This window comes from Manacus vitellinus, unplaced genomic scaffold (assembly GCF_001715985.3).
Source record: "Manacus vitellinus isolate BGI_N305 unplaced genomic scaffold, ASM171598v3 scaffold_3_pilon, whole genome shotgun sequence".
NCBI classification, from domain to species: domain Eukaryota; kingdom Metazoa; phylum Chordata; class Aves; order Passeriformes; family Pipridae; genus Manacus; species Manacus vitellinus.
The window spans coordinates 31,293,836-31,310,112 of record NW_021940535.1 but is presented as its reverse complement, the minus strand read 5'-3'; the positions used below and the strand labels follow the sequence as shown (position 1 = coordinate 31,310,112).

The 16,277-nt window shown below is 38.4% G+C and overlaps 1 protein-coding gene across 5 annotated transcripts in view; it reads left to right on the top strand.

Moving 5' to 3' along the window:
- The first annotated feature begins 246 nt into the window (after positions 1–246).
- The window catches only part of PPP1R9A (protein phosphatase 1 regulatory subunit 9A), a 169,894-nt gene continuing 153,863 nt past the window's right edge, over positions 247–16,277 (top strand). For 2 of the 5 annotated variants that reach the window (XM_018075361.2, XM_018075363.2), the window contains exon 1: positions 247–722. The gene's annotated coding sequence lies outside the window, so the exon portion shown is untranslated. The remainder of the gene's footprint in view (positions 723–16,277) is intronic. The other 3 variants (XM_008921191.3, XM_008921190.3, XM_018075362.2) reach the window with 2 other exon arrangements.

Below are 16,277 nucleotides of genomic sequence, written 5' to 3'. Positions count from 1 at the left end.
CACTGAGACTTTCAGAATATATTTAATTTTTAATTTGACTACATAGATATTTAAAAGCAGAAATCACACTCCTTCACTTATCTGTGCCTAGAAGTACTCTTCTGTTTCACGGCACTTTATAATTTTGAGTAGGCCGACTTCCACTGAGAAGTTAATGTAATTTTTTTGATTCATTCGTTTATGGAAGCGTTAAAGCCATACAGGTGCAGCTGTGCCATAAGAATCTTGGGTACCTAGCTCATCCTGTGATGGTAATGTTTAGACTAATGAGTGAGAATACTGGTACCTTTCCAAAAATAATTTTTATGCTAGCAAAGTGTCCGATTTTTGTAAGCATCTGTACTGTCATCAGATTATTCATTACCATTTTCTTTCTAAGTATTACGTGTGAAAATTTTATTCCTATAGACACTATAAAACTGTCAACATCATTCAGCAGCGTAGTAGTGTTCAGTGCTCTGCCACCTTTGCATAGTAAGAAGGCTCTGTTTGTCTAAAACATGTTTGTGGGATGTACTGCCTGAGAAGGAAAGGTTATGTGTCATGGGTATGTAAACAAGTGCCACAAAAGCCTGCCTTGTCCCACTGCTTCCTTCGTAGCAGCCCTTGTGCGTGGGTGGGTATCTATGTCTCTTTTGTTAGTTGTATCTTAAGGAATTCCAAAGGATCCAGCACTAACCCAGCCCCACAAGACAGACTTCGACTCACCTGAGAAGCTTCAGGTAATGCAGTGACACTTAAGAATTCTACCCTTACATTCACAAAATGAAGTGATATGGACAAAACAGCTTGTTTAAATCAGCCACCAATGACTTGATATTGGTTAGAAATACTCCCTCTGTAAGTATTTCTTTCTCTTTGTACTGTAATTTAACAGACTGTATTGAAATAAATTGAAAGGGAGCAGTGATGAGATCTTTTTATAGAAATGATTCTGTATTCCATATTCGTATTTAGTGCATTTGCTTTGGCAAGGAGAAGAGCTGGCTTCTAACACTTAATACAGTTGGGTTTAGCTAAAACTTTTTAATTCCAGAGTATAAGCCCCTCATTGTTTAAGGATGCAGTAGAGACAGTTACTGTTCCCTCGTGCATTCCGCAGAAGGTTCAAAGGTTTATTTTGTTCTTCAGATGCGTTAGGCAGTCGACTTCATGCAGAAGGACTACAACCTAATCCATTTGCCTCTGTCTTTTAGAGCACAGGTGCTTCCAGCTTGATCTTCATAGGTACTAAATGCTTGCAAGTGTTCAGTGTTTCTGAAGATCAGCCCACATAGACAAAAGAAGGAAAAAGAGTCTTTTTTGTCCTTCCCTTTTTTTTTTTGAACTCTTGTGAGAAAAATATTTGTATATTGTATAGCTTTCAAGGTTAGCAATGAGTATACCAAGTTATGATGTAAGACATAAAAAGATCAACTACAATTCTTATTTCAGTTTGTAAGTCCTGAGGAGTTTATAATAACACCTTTCATTACGTTCCAATGATTCTTATTTCTTTTGTGCTTCTGTCTTTCCGATGTTTACTGGAAGCCTTTGGCATGTTAATGTGGTAATTTGTGACAGCAGTATACTACTTGTTTTTATGCAGTGTTTAGCTAAATGTTTTATATGCGACAGTGTTACAGGATACTATATACAGCAAAAAATTTTTTAAAAATTAAGGATCCAAGAATTTTGGTGTTATGTGAAATTCACCTAACAGATGCTTATTGAAACAAAACATATTATTCAGAAGAAACTTTCAGAGTTGAACAAAAATAGAATTTTATGAGCTGTGGTTTTGGCATATTTAGCCCATGTATTTTATCTTTTACTGGAATTTAAAAGTATTAAGAGGAGCTCAGAAGATCAAATTATATAATGCAGTAGTTTTCTCTAGAATTTGGCATGTATTTTTGGAAATAATATGTGCTCAGAGAAAGAAGGTTATATATATTCAGATATGGAAGTGATAAACAGGAACGAATAAAAAGAAAATACTTGGAAGAAATAAGAAGCACACTCTAAGTTAAAACAGCCCACAGGCGACTTGAGTTTGCTGAACCAGCAGTTGTATAGCCAGCAGCCCTGTGTGACTTTGGCCTTATTTTAGAGGTTACAGTTTCACATGTCTGTGTAATACTTGTGGCTTTTAAGACATGCACTACTGCACCTGAAGTACTGATTCTTGTCAATAGTATCGAGAGCTTTCACTCCTTTATATGTGTTTTTTCTTTTAAGAGAAAATTTCATTTCAAACATACTTGCTGCTGGTTGCTCACTGATGGCTCGTACCTTAGCTTAGAAGAAAAAAGTATTGACTGTGGTTTTCATCAAAATTTTTCCTGTGGTCAAAGCTTTTAGGGAATGTGTTCATTCAGAGAATTAATATTTCTATCTGGGTTTGAAAGTGCTATTCTAGAAAGATACAAAAATAGCTAGACAGTGGTAAGTTTGATTTTTCTTTCCCTTTCCTTTGTGTTGGCAAAGGCTGCATCTTGTAGACTAGCACAGAGAATAAATACTTTACATATACTGATTTACCATGGATGGGGGAAATAGTGCCAGAACCATTATCTGAATCTTGTAAAATGTCTGTCTGTAGTATTCATATTAGTAGTCTTCTTAGTCTAGTATAAATATCACTAAATTAATATTTTCCTCATCTTTTCTGTGACCTTTGCTATTCCTAAATCTCTGATGAAAAATTAGTTAAAAATTCTGAACTAATTCTTGCCTCTTCACTCTTCATCAGTTCTTAAGTTATCTACAAAAATCCCTTGTTTCATCATTTTTTGTAATCCACAGCAAGGCAAACCTCTCCCCCCTGGGAAGGTAAGAGTGCATGTCTGTTCAAAAGCATATGTGAAATACAATTATCAGAGTTAATGGATGAAAAATGGGAGCTTCTAAATGCTGCTAACCTGTGGCTGCCCAAAGCTATGCACCTTTTGTGGATAATGTAACTAAGTAAGATCCTCTGTACTTCAGAGGTCCTCCTTGTCGAAAAAGGAGAATATTTCTCATTTGAATTAATTTTTTTTGTTTTCCTTTTTAGCAGAGCATAGGCCCTGGAGTGCAGCTGCATGATAATACACTCCCTGTATGCACAGATGCACAGAACTAGCTCAAAAGAAATTATTAGAGAAAACAATGGGCTAGATGAGGACATTGGCAAATGCACACCAAGTGAATAAATCCTAATCTCTGGTAATAATGTCCATCTCTTCTCCCTTGACCAAATAATTTCTCACCAAATTTACCGGAAAGGGTTGACATTTTCCTAGAACCAGGATTTGTAGCAAATGTAGCTTAGCATCTGTGAAATGTGATCTAGACTGAAAGTTGCATGTCCTCTTTAGGGGTTTCATGTGCATTGTCAGAGGTGAGACTGTGTATGTCTGTGAACTTAAATCCTTTATTATGTTTGATGCAATAAATCACTGGTGCTTTGGAGAAATAGTTCCCATATCAAGATGGAATCTATGAATGATTTGGGGAATGGAACACACCTAGCAGGAACTCTTGCCGGTTCCAAACCTTGGATGTCAGCGTTGTGTTGGCCTGGTTATGCAACACACAGATCCCAGCTTCATTAGGAATTCTCAGCCCAAAGAAGCGGAAACATGGGCCAACAGTGAAAAATGTGCAGTTACTCATATGGGAGTAGTCAGCACCTAGAGATTAAGGCAATAACTTTGAAAAAAACAAGTTAATCATACATCCTAGATGATGAGTAAAGCAGGGTGTTGGACTTATACCTGGAGTCAGCTCTTGCCAAGAGTGTGGGAGTTGCGGAAACTTCTCAAAGGAGCAGAGCAAAAGCTTGTGACAGGTGTGTTATGTGCAGTCTCCAGAAAACGGTTTGATGAAAAATGGAATGTTTCCAGCCTGAAGGCATGAAGTTTGAAAGTGATGTTGGGAGGAAGGGCCAAGGTTCTCACAGAACAAAGAATAAGTTTTCTTTTTGTTCCAGAACAAGCTTTGCTTGATGGAAGAGTGAAATACTTGCATGTTTTCTTTTAAATAAGTATCACGTGCTCTCTTATGGGTTTGTGTGACATATTACCTAATATGGAGAGATACAGGCTGAAAGTGGCTCTTTAAGGGTAGCAGTTAAGAAAGACTAAAAAAATAAAGAGCATGCCACACAGTACAATAATCAGATTTACAAGGAGAACATGGAGGCTGGAAGGGCGGAATGCAGCTGTAGTTTCAGGATTGTTGAATGTGGTTCTGTCTAAACTGAAATCCAAAGGCGTGCCTTATCTAAACACATCTGAACTAGTTTTGAGTAATGGGGAGTTCATGTCCAGGATTTTAGGCTAGTTTTCTGTCTTATATAGATGTGGTTTTGGGAGGTGGTTATTATGAGAGCAGCAAACATTAACATTTGTTCCCCAGAGAATAAGTACCAAGGGAGACAGATGTTTTTAGTTTTCAGAAAAAATGCCATATACAAACAAGATTGTGCTCAGGTGATTCTGTTGTTTAACTGCCATGTCTTCACACTTGGAGTGCTTGTGTCTTTTGGGAGGAAAACATATTTTGTTTTGGAGAAACTAATCCTTGTGTTGCGGTGTTTGTGACTGGCAAAGTAACTAACTAGCAGTTGCCAAACCTCTCATCTTATGAATTATTGTGGGGAAATGTAACAGAGAGAGTTACTGAATTGCAGGATTTCATCTGAAGAGGTGGAGGACCGGCCAGCTAAAGGCAGGTGATCAGAGAAACTAGAAATTAATCTGGGAAGGAACAGCCTAGACAGAGTCTTGTCCTTTACTACTCTCATTGACTTTAGTAGGAATTGAGAATTTTGCACCCTGGAAAATTAGATTATTTCAAATTTGGGAGCCCCATGAGTTAATGCATTAGTCTTTCTTCATGAACGTTCATGTTTCAAGATTTTCACTTACCAGTCTATCACAGGTTTTTTGCTGTCTCTGGATAAGGTTTCTATATCTGATTATAGTAAATCATCTGAATGCTAAAGTATCCAAGGTAGATGAAGAGTATAGTGATTGCAGTAGACTGCAAGTAGTGCTTTTATCTAGTGAGTGAAGGTGGACATTACCACCATTAACCGGGAATGCTATTTAATCTAGGCCTCTAATCTTAGGGAGGGGGAGAAGGAAGGGTTGATATGGAAGTCAGAACTCCTGTGATCCTCACATTTTGAAGGGGTTTGTGCAGGACTGAAAATTTGGCAAAGCTTTCCTTAATAGTCAGATTTCTGGGTCTAGTCCTTTCCATACCTGCTGCTGGCCTGTTCTGCTTCAGATTCATAGGATTCAAAATTCATCTTTATAGCTTCTTCTGCAATAGGAGAAGGAAGGTGATTTCTGACTCTTCTAGGTTTGCTTCTCTGTTTGTCACATGGAAATAAGCTATGGCTTCCTGGCAGCCCAGTCTTTTTGCCTTCATGCTAAGGGTTTGAATTATGTGAACCTGTATTATTATTTATTTATAAAATCCATCTTTCTGGATTTTTTAATGCAAAAAGCTGAGTACCAGGTTAATAAATCTGACCACAAAACATCTTTAGTACCTGACAGTCCTGGTTTCACAAGTGTTGTAAAAAATAAGCTCTATAGTGGACTCCTCAGGTTTTTATAAGAATTTTTAAAAACATTTATATATTATTTTCCAGTAGACCCTAGCTGTCTTTTGATTTGAAGTAATTTGTAAGAGATTGAACTTAAGTGCAGCATTATTATAGGTTTTTAAGACAAATTGTAGTCGTGATCTGTCACTTCCATAGTTTTTGCATTGTCGGCGAATCTGGATTTTAAATGAAGTTGGATTTCATTGCTGTGAAGTGTTCTGCACAATGAAAACCTTCATCTGTGCCACTTTCTCCTGCAAAACAAATTCTATCCCAAGTACAGGCCACAGATATAAAACTTCTCGATTTAATGTTATAAATTGTATCTGCTGGCATTCCGAAAATTTTACGTGTTTTACCACAGAATAAGACCTCCATTTCCCCTAGCAACTCTGAATTATTTTGAAGATTTGTTTTAAATCTTTGTCTACATGTGTATCTTCCTGTCCTATCTGATTAGAGCTTTTACCTTTAAATCTCTCAGTTGCTTTTATTCAAGTATTTAAAATGCAACCTTGATTTATGCATGAAATTTTAGTAGAGAAAGGTTAAAAATAACTTTCCAATTTTTGATTGTGAGTTCCTTGTCAATCACTTCATCCTTTAACTCTGATAGTGTATGTCCTGTATTTCCTTACACATATTAAATGTACCCTGCTCTCTCCAACATATTTGTGCAGAAATGGTTTTGCTCTTTTGTGTACGGATCTGCAAACATTGCAGAACAATATGTGGACCTTTCTACTTGTCTGTGTGCAGTCCCTCATGCTCTTTCTTGCCACTTGATGTAGGTTGGCTGCTGGGAGGAGTGAGTTGGATGCCCACAATGATGGTGGGAGGGATTAGCACCCAAGTTTTGAGGCCTGACTCATTTGTCATCCTTTCTGTACCTTGTATCCTTTCTGTATATTCTTGTGAATACATGTTGTCGATCTGGTTATTTAGGTCTAAAGGAGTGAAATAAGTGAAGTGTTTGCCAGAAGTGTTTGTTTACAGTACTGAAGGTGACAGTTCTGTTTATCTTTAGGCTAAAAGGTTTAAACCAGCAGTCAGATAATAAAATAATGAGCTGTATGCAACCACCAGAATATTCTGGAACCCAAGGAAAGCGATGATTGGAAAACAGTTTCTTTCACTTGTGTTTACAAGTTAGTAAATGGAATCCTAAAAATAAGTGTAAAGAGACTAGATACTCTGAAGCAGACCAGTCATTTCTGCAAAGCCCCGGATTTCACTACCTATTGTAGCAACCATGTGTGTTAAAAACTGTGGAGAAGATCCCTTCAGAGCATGTGAAGATGGAGCAGAGAGATATTCAGTAATATGAAATTGCACTACACTGTAAGGGTCCAGAGAGAGAGTAGAACTGAAGTATTTTGAACTGCAGACCAGATACAAAAAAGTGACTGTACACTGAAGATATATTTTTGCCATAGAGCAGGGAAACACTCCTGCCTTCCTTGCTTTTTAGCGTTGCAGCCTTTCCAAACATGGGAGATTTGGGCAGTGTCATATACAGAAGATTTTTGGTGTGCTTTGTTTTTTGTTTTATTTTTTTTCAGTAAGGCACAAGTAGCTTAATTTGAAACTACAAGCTTAGTTAAAATACAACAAGATAAATTTGTATTTTATTGTGAATATACATTTTAATGAAGCTTAAACCACTCAAAATTACCTAACTCAAGAACAAATTTGAATATTTGCCCTGTAAAAGTAACATTCCATTTTAAGCAGGTGCCATCCCCTGAGTTGCAAAGTTGTTGCCAACAGCCAAGCAAACCATACAAGTCCTTCAGTTTGATTAGAGGTTTCTTGATTGGCTTTTATTTGAGAGAGGGAGAGTAGTTTGTATTTTTAGAAGGAAGGGAAAGACAGGGAGTTATTTTGCTTTTACAAGGAATAAATGTCCTATATATATGAACTAAAGACATATATGTTCTCATCAAAGTGTCAGAACAAAGACAAAGTCTCTGCATGAGAGAGCTTACTGTGTAGGAGGACCTTTATGTATCGGATCAGCTGCATTAAGCTAGAAATTACAGTATTTAATTCACTGTGAAGTTCTAATAGGAACCTGTGTCACAGGCCGTCTAGAAAGTTGTGTGCAGAAGTTCTTGTTTGGTTCAGGAATACTCAAACTCAACTTTTCATGGGTAAAAAAAAAATCCCAGAAATATGTAATATATTCAGAATTATATGTATGGTAGTGATATGTTTTGGAAGGATTCAGTGAAAGTTTGCTGCAGGGGGTAGGAAGTGACTTTGTATTACCAGTACCAGAATGGAGTCAGATTGGAAGTGCCAATACAATTGAGTATAAGATTGAAAGAAAAATCTGAAAGATCAGAAAGAATAGAATAAGCAAAATTGGGAATATTTGCTTGCTAGGATGGAGGAAAACAGTGAAGTGATTCATGGTTTGTAAGAGGGAATGCCTTTGTGAAAGTGTTTGTAGCAATTGTGGGAGTACCAAGTAGGAATTAAAAAAAGCAACAGGGGAGGTAGCAGTAGTTTAAGAACTTCAGAAGAAAGAGAGACAGAACTCAGACAAAGGTTTCAGCCACAGGGAGTGACAGAAAGGACTTGCTTGTTTTTCCAGGACATATTGTAAAGGAGGAATCAACAGGACTTGGCAAAATACTCAGAGAGGTGGGAGAGAAGAGTGACTACAAAATGATGTGTTGTTCTGACAAACAGGAGAATGTTGGAGCTGCAAAAGCACAGAAAAGTGCTTTTGATGGGAGCAACTGCTGTGAGATTATAAACACAGTCAGGTATTAAGTATAATTGAACAGAGCTGAATACTCCCATTGAAATTGCCAGACTGAAGATCCTGATATTTAACTAGGTGTGACAGCAAATTATGGCTTTTAATTGGCATTTCTGTGCCTTTCTCTCCTGTTTATGCTTTGGAACTAGGTGCAAAGAGCCTTTGATAATCATGTAACAAAAGGTGGCTTGTATAGGCCAAATGCATAGTTTTTTGGGCGTGCAGGAAGTATAGCAAATATGCCTAAATGTGACAAGACAGGCCATAGCTTGCAATAAGAGCTCACATGATCAAATTAGTATCTGACTGACTTCAAGTGTGGGTGCTGTGACTGCTGCAGTATGGCTGAGCTTTGTCTTAAAGCTTTAAATATTGGGATGGGAACATTCACAGAACACGGTAGATTCTCTAAGATCTCATCAATTCACACATTCCTGTAATTACTAAAGAAATAAAACCAACGAAGTTTTGTTTAGTTTTACTTCAACTGCCTACTTTGAGTTCAACTAGTCATTATTTATGAGAATATTTAGTATTGTACAGAACAGAAGTCCTATGAGGAGTAGCTGAGGGAGCTGTGGTTGTTTAGCCTGCAGAAGAGAAGTCTCGGGAGGGACTTTATCACTCTCTACAGTGACCTGAAAGGAGGTTGTAGCCAGGTGGGGGTCGGTCTCTTCTCCCAAGTAGCAAGGGATAGGACAAGAGGAAATGGCCTCAAGTTGTACCAGGTGAGTGTAGACTGGATATTAGGAAAAATTTCTTCCCCCAAAAGAATTGCCAACCACTGAAATAGACTGCCCAGGGAAGTGGTTGATTCACCATCCCTGGGAGTATTTAAAAGATGTGTAGATGTGGTGCTTGAGGACATGTTTTACTGGTGAACTTGGCAGTGCTGGGTTAACAGTTAGACTTGATGAACTTGAAGGTCTTTTCAACCTAAACAATTCTATGATTCTATAATTTTTGCCAGAGGTGAAAGACTTTGTATCACCACCTCCTTGTTAATGTCTGTAACTTGAACTCTGTCTTAAACAGTTTAGCAAAGCTTTGGTTTTATGAGTTCATATCAAGAAGAACATAAATTATATTTCAAAATTAGATAATTAGATTCTTTAGAATAATCTTGAGAAGTGTGCTGCCAGCAAAGTTGTCCTTTGATTTTAAGATGCCATTAAATCTGGAATTGATGTTTATGTTCAGAAGGCTGTTTGATGTTCTTTTTTCCCTTCTGCATTTTTATCTACTTAATTCCCTTCTACATTTATCTACTTAAATGTAATGATCACTAGGACTATTTAGTAAGTAAGATCATGCTTAGATGTGAGTTAAAGCTGCTGAAACCAAACCTAAATCCTACCTGCCCCTTTTTCCCTCCTCCATCCTTCCAAAGATGAGATATAATACTTGTCAATGCTATACTTACATCATAAACTTACAAAGCACAGAAAGGTCCAAAATTAATTCTCTTTCTAGTAGCCCTGGAGATGACAGCTATATATCTACGAAGAGGCTTTTGCACTGTTTCTACTGAAATTCAAACTCAAAATTTTTCCAGCCCTTGACCAAGATTTTGTGCATCATTAAGTGAGTAATCATCACAGATGCTTCTTTTTTTCTGAAAGAATAGTAAACACTTGTTCTCTCTTTGCATGACTGAATTTCACAACAAAGAAACAAAAAGTTCTGTCTCTCAATCTCTTTTACTCAAGATTAGCTGCAAATTGTTTGGGACACTGTACAGCTTTGGTCAGCTTGTTGGGGAATAAAACTCATTTTTCTCACTGGCATTGTGTAACTTAAGTTATATTGAAAAGGCAAGATGTTAATTGCATGGTTGTGTAAGTTGTTAATCACAGACTGTTGGAGTTCAGCATTTCCTATATCACAACAGTCATCCATTATTACTTCTAACAGGTCTTTTCCTCACCTAAATGTAAATGTCAGAATAGTAAATGCCATTTACAGGAGTGCTTAATTACCAGAACTGTTGGAGTTGCTCTAGCTGTACTTTCAGAGTCCCCAACAGAATTTTAGGTTATTGGTGCCACTTCAGTATTGTCTAAGTTACAAAACATTGAAGGATCTTTTAGGAATGCCTAAACCACATCTTAAGCAAGTTTAACTGAGACTGTAACAGCCCAGTTGAATGGCTTTTTGTGTTTCATGGCAGCTTTACGGTCTGTGATGAGAAAAATGGTTGTTTTCTCAGAAAGCAGGGTAAGTGCGCAACAAGAAATCGATGCACACTGGAATCTCAGCTTCTGTGAAGAAAGACTGCAACTAGTAAAGCATAATATTGTAACTAAATCATATGAATGATGCCTTATAAGAGATCTTGTATTACTTTCTGACGTTCCTTGGGGAAAATGATGAGATTTTGTCCTGACCATCTAAATAAAAATTTTCAAAGCTAGATGTTTACTGATGAGTATTTAGATTTATGTCATAATCTCAGCTGGCTAAATTTTATGTCTCTATGCTCACTTTCTAATAGATGAAGAGAGAGAGGTAGATCATACCAGGCTGATATAAGTCTCTTGAGGTAAGGTGAATGCCTTGCTGATGATGCTTATCTGTCTTTCCAGGAGGGCTCTGGCAGTTAAATGGCTAAACTTAAGTGAAATGAATGTCTTCAGTGATGAAAACCTCCTTGAACAAGTATCTAAAAATGAAAGTGATAGATAATGTACTCTCTAAACTTACATCAGCAGATCAGTTTTACCACTGTTTGCTTTTACGATGGTATCTGGGAACTCTAGGTATGAACAAGAGGGTTGAGGCTGTTCGCAAAATAAAAAGCCAGTCCTAACTCCCAGAGTTTACACGCTAAGTATAAAACAAGATGACGGAAGGAGTAAAAGGGGCAGTGAGAATGCCTGGGTCAGTTGAAGTCACAAACCATCAACAACCCAATAATCAAATTCAAATTTTGCAGACTTAATAGCAAAAGTGCTTTACAGAGTGACTTGGAAGTTGATAGGATTGTAACTGGGGGGACGTTTCAGAGGAGTGCCTGTGAGGGGAAGGAGCCATAGAGACGTATGTTTGGAAAGCAAATACGTAGTTGCTGTGAACTGATGGGAAATTAGACCCTAGTTTAGAGCACAGTTCATATTTTACAAGTAGAATTTGTTATATTACAATTTGTGCCCATTGTTTTTATCCTGTTACTGGGAACAACTGAAAAGAGCCTGGCTCCATGTTTTTTACACACTCCCATCCAATACTTATACACACTGACAAGATCTCCCTGAGCTTTCTATTCTTCAATCTGTTCTCCAAGAACAGCCCCAGCTCTCCCAGCCTCTCCTCATATGACAGTTGCTTCAGTCACTCAGTCACCTTCATGGCCCTTCACTGTAATTGTTCCAGTTTAATTTTTATGTTGCACTGGGGAGCCCAGAACTTGACTCAGTACTCCAGGTGTGTCTTACCAGTGCTGAGTAGAGGGAGGGGAAGGATCACCTCTCTCAACCTACTGGCAACATTTTTGTTTATATAGCCCAGAAGGATGTTGGCCATCTTTGCCAACATCTTACAAAGTTTGGCTTGACAGAAGCCAGAGAACTGAGTTGAAGTATGAATATAGTGAACTTTGGGTGACAGAAGCCAGAGAATTGAATTAAAGTGAACTTTGGATGGTGTGGTCCCCATGTAATTTGTGATCCAATTTTCTCAGTCACGAGCTGTACCAGGCATATCCACCACAAGGTGTTAGTAAGAGAAGTTGCTTTATACCGATACTATTTCCATCGCTGGAGTGATGCATATGACTTTTGTATAGTATCTTTAAGTGAAATTTTTTTAGGCTCAGGAACAACTCCTGTTGAAATCGAGAAGAACTGAATCTCATGATTCTGAAAAACAGTTTAGTTAATCTGCTGACAGTTTCTGGATCCTGAGCTGGAAAGGAGGCATCTTGGCCAGGAGAGGAACACAGACTGCCTCTTGTCCCAGCTGCTGCACACTGGATGAAGGAGAGTAAAGATGGCACCTTCTGTGAGAGCAAAACAAGTTGCATGATTAGGGGAGGTTGGAGTGCAGGGTGGGACATGCAAGGGAAGGAGTAACTAACTCCATAACAGAAGGGAGATAGAAAAACTCCTGAGTAACCACTAGGCCAGCTTGCATCCGAGATGAGGAGGAAGAGACTTTAAAGGAGCATGGGAACAAGGCAGGGGAACTGGGTGGAGGTTAAAATGGAAAGCCTTTCCATATGTCCCGTTCAGAAACTAGATGCTGTGGAATTTCCATATAAGACAGAGGTTGATTTAGGGTCCTTCACACTCACCTGTAGAACCATTACTGAACTTACCCAGGTGATGCAAGTACTGATGACAAGGAAGTGTGGAAATTTCCTCTGGAGCTGGATGCTACTACTGATTAAAACACTTTGAAGTAAAGACTTTTTAGCAGTATAGACAATTTGTCTGATCCCAAATTTCTTTCACTAAGCTACTGCTGTTTCCTGACCTCATGAAATGGCACTGTGTGGGAGCTACACACTTCACATGCAATTCCAAAAGATGGCAACCTTAGGCTTCCAAACTGGGGCCTTTGCTGAACAGCTCCACAGCTCCTAACAGCTTGTTCACAGTGGCAAATGTTCAGAAATTCTGGGTTCTCCCAGGCTGAACCTATTTTTATCCACCTGTCCTATTTTTCATGTGTTTCTACATATAAGACAGCATGTATATGATTCAGTTAAAAAATGGGCATCTTCTCAAATGAATTTCTGTGCCTAAAGGAAGGGGAGATTAGGAAATCTCAGATCTGTGACTTCCATTGTCTACAGGAGTGAAGCTCTGTTATCAATCTGTGCTGATGCTCCTGTGGCACAGTGATAAAGCAGAGGCAGTTTGGCAAAAACATGGGTAAGGAACTATTTAATTTGATGAACTGTAGTATATTTGCTCTTGTCTCAGTGAATTATTAAGGCTTTATACACACAGTCCACTAGTCTTGTCCACATCAGTGAACTTTAAATGACAATTACTACCATTTTGCATAACTCTGGATAGATATACTCTTGAGACAAAATAAGGTATGTAGTCTTCATATTACATTCATTCTCATGCTTTAAGATCCATCTTTTCCCTTGGTTAGTATTTAATTTCTGATTTGATCTTTGTGTCCAATTCCTGATTTTTTTGTGGTTTTGTTTTCATCATGAATCTTACTTGTGAGTAGTTAAGGACAGAAACTTCACAGACAAATTAATCAAAAATGTAGTTATTTTAGAAAGTTTTATCAAATCATGTAAATTCAACTGAATTTGCATTCACAAAAATAGAAAATTCTGATGCCTAAGTCTAAATTCTGTTGTTTTGTAACAAATGCTACTTTTGTATTACAGGATCATTACTGGATGGAAAATCAAGCATCTTGCTTATTTTCCAAAAGTCATGTTTAGGAACCATCAGCTTGGAAATTCTATCTTGGTTTGGCTTAAAGCCAGATTTTGAAATCTCAGCTTTCATGAAGCAGAAATGTCTTTTTCCACACAGCCCTAGTGGCAGGGCCGAAGTCTGAGCCCCACTCTGTTTTATGCCAAAGCTTTTCACTTCTGCAATTGTTCATCAGCTTCTTCCCCTTCCCAGTCCAGGGATAAAAATTTATTTCTTGTTTTGGTTGTGCCAGTTCCTTATGATTTCCCCTTCCTTACTTGTGCTGCACTGCAGGGATAAGTATTGGCCTAGGCTATTACTGTCTTTCCTTCATGTAGGCCGCAGAAGGGGGAGAGAATTTTGAGAGCACTTTTACTGCTTTTGGCTTTTGTGCAGAAAGCTTGTGATTTTCATACAGGCTGTAGGAATGTTTTCCTCCCACAATGTTGGTTGGTCAGTCTATTTTAACCAACTCAGTATTCTAATAGTTTTGTATCACATTCATATTACTTTTCTTAGGTTTATTGCTTGAATAGGAAAGATTTCAGACAGAGATCTTATCTCTGTGAGCATCTCAATGTTCAGTACATTTATCCTTGCCACCCCAGTGGAATACAAAGCTTAATTTCTATCTATTTGTAACAAATGGAAACAGTGGTCCATAGAGGCTAGATTTCATCTAGCCTTCAGAGTGAAGAAATAGAAAACAGGCTCCTGTACATAACTTCCAGGTGTTTGGCACCCTAATTACCTCTGTTAAACAATTGAGGTGATGGATGTTGTGTATGGGGAAGGGTGATCTGAAAGAGTCAGCGTTCTCAGCAGGAAGCTGCTCTGAGCCAATTAGAGAGAACAGGGATGTTTCAGGAATCCTGCCTCCTTCTGCAGCTTTGGCATTTAGCTCTCCGTGGGCCATAGGCACCTCCTTCCCTTGGCACACTGCCTCTATTGCCAGTGCATGCAAGCTCTGAGCTCTGGTCTATGTTTTTATCCTTCTATGTCATTTATTAAAAAAAAAAACCCAGCACACAAAACCTCACCAAACCCATGGTGGTTTCTCTCTTCCTCACACCCCTTATACTTGAATCAGTAGCATAAGCTTTAACTAAGAAGTTTATAAGGGCTTGCTGCTCAGTTGGGCATGTTGAACTTGCATCTCCCAGGTCCTGGGGGAATGCCCAAGTGAGCAGGCTGCCCGGGAGGCGGGAGCTGGGGAGGGAGCGGTGCTGCCAAGGCTGTGTGAGTAGGCTGAGAGGAATGCGGGAATCCTGGGGCCTGGAGGAGGATGATTCCTGGCCTGGCTCTCCCGGCAGGGAGGGGTAACTTCTGGCCTCTGTTCCCAGCTTCCAGACTTGTTTGTGCATTTCAAACACAGCTCCAAAACAAGTCCAAGGAGTGCAATCTGTATTTTTGTTATTCTGCTTGAAGCCCTAACTGCTCAGGGGTGAACATACATTCATGTCTTCTGTTCCCCTCCCCCTGCTACACCTACCCTCCAGCCTCGTATTTAAACATGTTTTTGAGGCAGGAGACAGAGAGGAGGCAGGAGAAGAACATCTTGCTGAAGAAACCTTTAACTCAGGTGTCTCCTGTTTTTTCCCAGTGTGAGTGCTCTAACCATCAGGATACTGTATGAAAATAAACACAACAATTTCCTCCTCTCTGGCTGTGTTTTAAAAGAAAATGTTCACCTCTCTCTTTTATGAAGTACTCTGGCCTCCTGCTGTAGGCTGGGTGTGTTCTGAGCACAGGTATTGGCTCCTTGGGGGCCAGAGTGGCACCTGGAGATTTGGGGTCTTCAGTTAGAATAGGCATGTGACACAATTGCCAAGCTGTTTCATTTTCTGCTTCCATAGAAATAGAATTTTTAGAACACTTCCAGGTTTAAGTGAGAGGTGTCCTTTGGAGTAGGAACTTGTAGATGCTTGGTTTATGGTTTTGGAATTGCTATAAAATCATATAGATGTTCTCTGTTGAATGTAGTCTTAACTGAGTAGGGCCTCATATTAGTGCCCTTGCTCCTTTTCCTGTCTCTTTGCCTATTCTGTTTCCAAATCTGTTTAAAAAAATAAAAATAGTTATTAATCATAGTTTCTATCATAATTATGTCTCTGTAATATTGCTCATCATTACAACCACTTCTTTCAATCATCCATCTTGTTTTAAATCTGTATAACAACTTCTTTCTACAGAAGATAATTAGATTCAATTATAAGCATAGCGGTTTTTTTAGGAAATACTGTCATTATTGAACCTACTGCTTTTCATTCATCAAAAATCAGAATTTAATAGAGCACTCATACAGTTTATAAAATTTTGTATATAAGTCAACCCTTTCTTGTCTCTCACTTTTTAATGTAACCTCTTCTGTATTTTTTTTGTTGAAGGTGCTGGGCCAGTTTACTACTTGCTCCATCAAATTAATTTATAGTAGAGGTTCAGTGAAACAATCTTGCTGTTTCAAGGGAGATGGTAGATGTACCTCTTGTGATAGAATTTTATCCATAAATTTAGATACAACTTCTCTCAGAAAACA